Raw genomic sequence first — 6,006 nt, 5'->3', positions numbered from 1 at the left:
TCTTCTTTATAACAGTTGCTCCAATAGCTCCCTTCTCTATTATCCCTTCTCCACAGGTAACTCAATCCAGTATCAAATATAACCTATATACAAATAACTCCTAACGCTGTATCTTCAGCCAAAACCCCTTTCAGAATCTCCAAACTCTATTCATTCAACTTCTTTTTTTTTTTTTTTTTTAAGATGACCAGTAAGGGGATCTCAACCCTTGACTTGGTGTTGTCAGCACCACGCTCAGCCAGTGAGCAAACCGGCCATCCCTATATAGGATCCGAACCCACGGCCTTGGTGTTATCAGCACCGCACTCTACCAAGTGAGCCACGGGCCGGCCCCATTCATTCAACTTCTAACTGACATCTCCAAAGGACAGTCTAATACACCTCAAACTTAACACAGCCAAAACAGAACACTTTCTGTATTCCATCAAGTCTGCTTTTTTCCCAATTCTCCCCTTCTCAGTAAAATGGCTCAGTTGCTCCAGTAACAAATGTAAGGCTTTGTTTTGATTCTCTTTCCTCCCTCCAAATAACCAATCAGCAAGTTCAGTCAACTAACTCTATCTCAAAAACATGTCCTAAATCTGTCCACTTATTTCTTCTTTAACACAACAGTTGTCCATACAACTATAATTTTTCTGTTGGGCAATTAAAACAGGCTCCTAACTGGAGTCCTGCTTCCCCCACCTCCCATAACCTGCCTACTTTTAGCAGCCAGAACACTCTTTGTGGCCGGCCCGTGGCTCACTCGGTAGAGTGCGGTGCTAATAACACCAAGGCCACGGGTTCGGATCCCATATAGGGATGGCCGGTTAGCTCACTGGGTGAGTGTGGTGCTGACGACAGAACACTCTTTGTTAGCATGCATTCCCAATGGGAGCAATATCACCCACAAATAATTCTTGGAGGGTGAAAAAATATTATATAATACAATGGTTTGTGGCCCACCAGAGCTTGACTCTACCCAACAAAATCTTATTTCTTAGTATTTAAGGAATGCTCAATTTTTAGGGGGAAATTAAAGTTTTAAATTAATTAATTTGAATTTAATTTTTCTTCTTGGAGGGGTATAATAAAAAAAAATTGAAAGACACTGTTTTATGGCAAAACCACATCATTTCACTCACCTGCACATAATCCTCTAATGGTATCTATCACCCTAGAATGAAATCTAGACACCTTCCCTTGGGTTATAAGTCCTGACAGGATCTGGCCCTTAGCTATTTTTTAAAGCTTCTCTTGGACACTGTGGTAAATTAATAATGACACCCAAAAGATATCTATATTCTAATCTCTGGAACCTGTAAATGTTATCTTACAAATGTTATCTTACAGGGCAAAAAAAAAAAAAGAAAAGAAGTAGACTTTGCAAATGTAATTAAAGCAATGACCTTGAGATAGAAAGATTATCCTGAATTTTTAGGATAGGCCCTAAATGCAATCACTTTACATCATTTCAAGAGGGGAAGAGGGAGATTTGATACATACAGAAGAGGAGAAGGCCATGGACCACAGAAGCAGAGACTGGAGTTCTGCAGCCATAAGCCAAGAAGTGCAAGAAGCTACCAGAACCTAGAAGAGGGAGGAACAGATTCTCTCCTTGAGCTGAAGGAGGATTGTAACCTGCCAACACCTTGATTTTTGCACAGTGAAACTGACTTCACATTTCTGGCCTCCTGAACTTAAGCCTCAAGGGGTTAAGCCACCAAGTTTGTAGTCACTTGTTATAGCATACACAGGACACTAATATAGACACCTCTCACTTTCACCAACTAAGTTCCGGGTTTATTTGCTATCTTCTGTCTGTAACATTCATCAGGAACACAAGTAGTGTTTGGGCACCAGCTGTCTCCTCTGCCTAGAATGTTCTACTCCTCATCTTTGCCTGGCAAGCTCCTTCTGGTCATTCGGGACTCAGCTCAAATGTTAATTCCTCAGAGAGGCCCTCCTAAACCATCCAAATACAAAATAATCATATAGCTCTCATCATCTCATATGCCTCTTCTTTATTTAGTTACTGTATTTCTTTCCTCCCATTAGAGTATAAAGTCTACAAGAGCAGAAACTGTACCTGTTTTGTATACCACTATAATCTTAATTTGTAGAAATATTTCCAGCATACATTAAGTGATTAGATAGATCTAATGAATGGATGGATGATGTAAGTGGTGAGAGGAGAAACAGCATAGGGGAGATGGAGGAAGAAATGATGAGCCCTGTCCCAACTGTGGGATGTCCACGTGGAAATATTCAGTGAGTCAGAGCTCAGGGAAGAGGTCTGATTGGGGACGGTAATTTGGGATTTATTGAAATCAGACATATTGGTGAACTTGGTACAAAAAGCAGCAAAAGAGCGAAAACAGTGAACTAAGGACAGACCCTGAGAATTCCAATATCAAAGGAAGACACCTGCAAAGAGATCCATAAGGAGTAGTCCAGCAGAAGAAAAACATGTCACAGTAGCCTGGTAAAAACTCAACTTCACCAAGGAGGGAATGAGCAGAATCATGGACATTTTATGTAATAAGAGCCCATTGATTTGCCAGTCAGGAGGACACCAATAATCGTAACAAGAACAGACTAATCTGAAGTCAATGCCAAATTTCCAACAGTTATGGAGTTAATGGAAGGTGAAGAAGTAGAAAAATAACTTATGCAATGTACTTTTAGGAAGCATAGCTTGAAGGAAGGGAGAAAGCATGCAGCTAGAGGGGAGTGCAGGGTAAACGAATAGTTTAGGCTATTGGTCTTGTTTGTTTCTGCAATGAGAGAATCTCAAGCATTCTTGTAAATACTTTAAATGCAAGTAAACATGGAGAAATTTCACAGAGTAAAATATCCGATGGGATGGGAGGATCCAGAGTATTGCGGAAAGCATCAGCTTTAGATAAGCACCTCCAAGTTGAGAGGTGATGGAGTTGATGGATTCAGATATAGGAAGATTTGAAAAGGAGAGCAAAATATTCAGATTTAACATATCTCTGTTTTCTCAGTGTAATAGGATGCAAGGACATTGTGAAGGGGACAGCTAACTCTTTACCAAAAACCCATATTCTCTTCTTCCTGGGGTCTCAGCTAGACTACGTTTGCCAATCTCCCTTATCGACAAGTGTGACTATATGAGACTGCTGGCCAGTGGTATAGGAACTGATACATTCATTTCAAGACTAAGCCTTTAGAAAGTGGATAAACTTCTTCCCTTTAACCTTCCACCAGCTTGATGCAGTTGAGGACAAAGCCCTAAGAGATGGCCGAGTCAAAAAATGAAAGAATGAAGAGTGCCCGAATCATCAAGAAGGAAAACCATCCACCAACAAAGACGATGACATAAGCAAGAAATAAACTTGTGTTTGACCTCGAGTCTTCAGGTCTTTCTGTTATAACAATTTCGTCCATCTTAACCACTAACAACCCTCTTTTCTTATGAAAAGAAATGTACAGTGAGGTAAAAAGACTCAAAGAAAATGCTGAAGGTTTGGAAAAACTATGGCAAGGAAAGAAAAAGGTGCTGTCTAGAAACAGGTAAAAGAACTGCCTCGTGGCAGGTTGGAGAACATAAATTTGTATGTGCCTCCAATTTGCATGATTGTATTCATTTTCCTAATAGCATTCACAAATCCAGGTATAGGAGTGGAAAAAGCAGATTGATACCAAGTTGCAGGTTGTCTCCACATCCATTAAGACTAAGAGGATTTTAACAATGTCAAGGGTTCCTAGAAGCCAAATCCCAAGGAATATTGTTTTAGACAAGCATACCATGCTATGTGTTCACCTGTTTGAACAAGTTCAAAATCACTGGTGGAAACTTTTAAAGCAAAAGGTAAAATATTAGGAAGTGTAAGCATTGAAAGGCAAAGTCCAGTGAGTTGAGCAACAGAATTCAAAGCAGCAAAAAGCAGGAAATACATACAGAAAACACAGAAATGACAGTAGGATTATCTCCTGATTCTATTATTTCTTTGTACAGTTTTGAAGGGAATTTCGGTCACACAAGAAAATACTTAATGTGGCTGTGAGTCACTTAACTTCTCTGGGCCTCTGTCTAATCATTGATATGACAGTGTTCACTGTCGATATAGGAAATAATATACACAAAGTGCTCAGCACAGGACCTAGAAAATGGCAATTGCTGAAATAAATACTTATCATTATTATTTATTACTGATAAGAAAAAGACAAGGTGGAGTTAAATCTCTAAGCTTCTTCTTATTTTAAAATTCTGTGAATCTGTGTTTTTTAAATAAGTATCCTAGCTACTTAATGGTGAGTTGGGATGGGGAAAAGAGTTAACACTAGCAAACATAATGAAAGAAAAAAGTACATATATACCTGTTATGATGGATCCTATAAGCATAATCCTGGAGGGAGATACAAGGAATTCTGTATCCTCTGGATGTGAATGCTACATCAGGAGAGGCTGAGAGAATGGAAACCCCAAACTCCAGGAAATAAGAGGAAAAGTTAGACCAGTGTCCAGGGGTGAACAGAATCCACTGGCCAAGACTGGCTTCTTCTTAGGGCAAGAGTGATAGAACATTTCGTGCTTTTTATGGACATTAAATTCATGTAATCCAGCTACTTTATTATACAGAGGAGGATATCGAAAGGTGATTAGACTGACCAAAGCCACACTTAAGTGGCTATAATGTTACTCAGAAGTAAACACTGCTGCCCAAAGGCTCTTTTGACCTAGCCTACATAAATGGTCCCCAAAGGGTGTAAATTAGCACAGACATTAAGGAAAACAGTATCAAGTTTTCTCAAACAGCTATCAATAAAACTACCATGCAATCCAGAATTCCCACTACTGGGCATATAACCAAAGGAAAAGAAAACAACATGTGGAAGGGATACCTGCATGTCAATGCTTATCACAGCTCTATTCACAATAGCCAAGATTTGGAACCAACCTAAATGTCCATCAGTGGATGGCTGGATAAAGAGAATGTGGTATATATAGACAATGGAACACTACTCACCCATAAAAAAGATTGAAATTCTGCCATTTGTAGCAGTGTGGATGAGCTTGGAGAAAATTATGCTAAATGAAATAAGCCAGGCACAGAAAGAGAAATACCACATGTTCTCAATCATATTTGGGAGATAAATATATTAATTAATATATTATTAATAACAATAAGTTGAACTTTTAGAAGTAGATAGTAGAATTGTGGTACTTGAGGCCAGAAAGAGAGGTGGGACAGAGGATAGAGAGAGGTCGGTTAATGGACACAAAATTACAGCTAGATGGAAAAACTAAGTTCTATTGGTGTACAGTAGTGCTAGGCATCTATAAGTAATAATAATTTATTGTATGTTGTCCAATGGCTAAAAAAAGAGGAGCTAAATGTTCCCCTCACAAAGAAACGATAAATTTTTGTCATGATGAATTTGCCAACTACCTTGTTTTGATCATTATGCATTGTATACATGTATTGAAATATAACTCTGTACCCCACAAATATGTACAATTACTACATTTCAATTAAATACAAATAAAATAAATGGTCCCCAAGGTTTTGTCCTCTGAGAATCCAGAGACCTTTGATAAGAGTGACAAAGTAATTTTACCAATCATCTTGTTACAAATTAGTTTCCAGATTCTTTCTTAAGAGATTGGATTAGGTGGGTAGATGGGGAATTGTAGAGAAATTAGTAAAGAGAAAGGTGCCCTAGGAGCCTGTACAGAGGTGGCTGAGCCCCCAGTAGACATTGAGTGACCTCATTTGTAGATTTTTCCACTGATTTTGTTCAGGGATTGCTTTTATAACATCGGTTTACCTGCAGTAATTTCTTTTTTCCCTCCTAATATCCTTCAAATATTAAAACTGCCAAATGTGTAGGGAGAGGAGCTCAAAAAAGATAAAGTATCCAGTTGAACTGATTATCTGAAACATATCCACCTGTGTGTTATCTGCTATCAAATCACACCTAACCCATTCCTATCACTTATTTCTTGAATAATTGAGATGAGTGAACTATGACACAATCACTCATGCAACAACTATT

This window comes from Galeopterus variegatus, unplaced genomic scaffold, assembly GCF_000696425.1.
Source record: "Galeopterus variegatus unplaced genomic scaffold, G_variegatus-3.0.2 Scaffold332, whole genome shotgun sequence".
Lineage (NCBI taxonomy): Eukaryota > Metazoa > Chordata > Mammalia > Dermoptera > Cynocephalidae > Galeopterus > Galeopterus variegatus.
Note: the sequence above shows the minus strand (reverse complement) of the source record.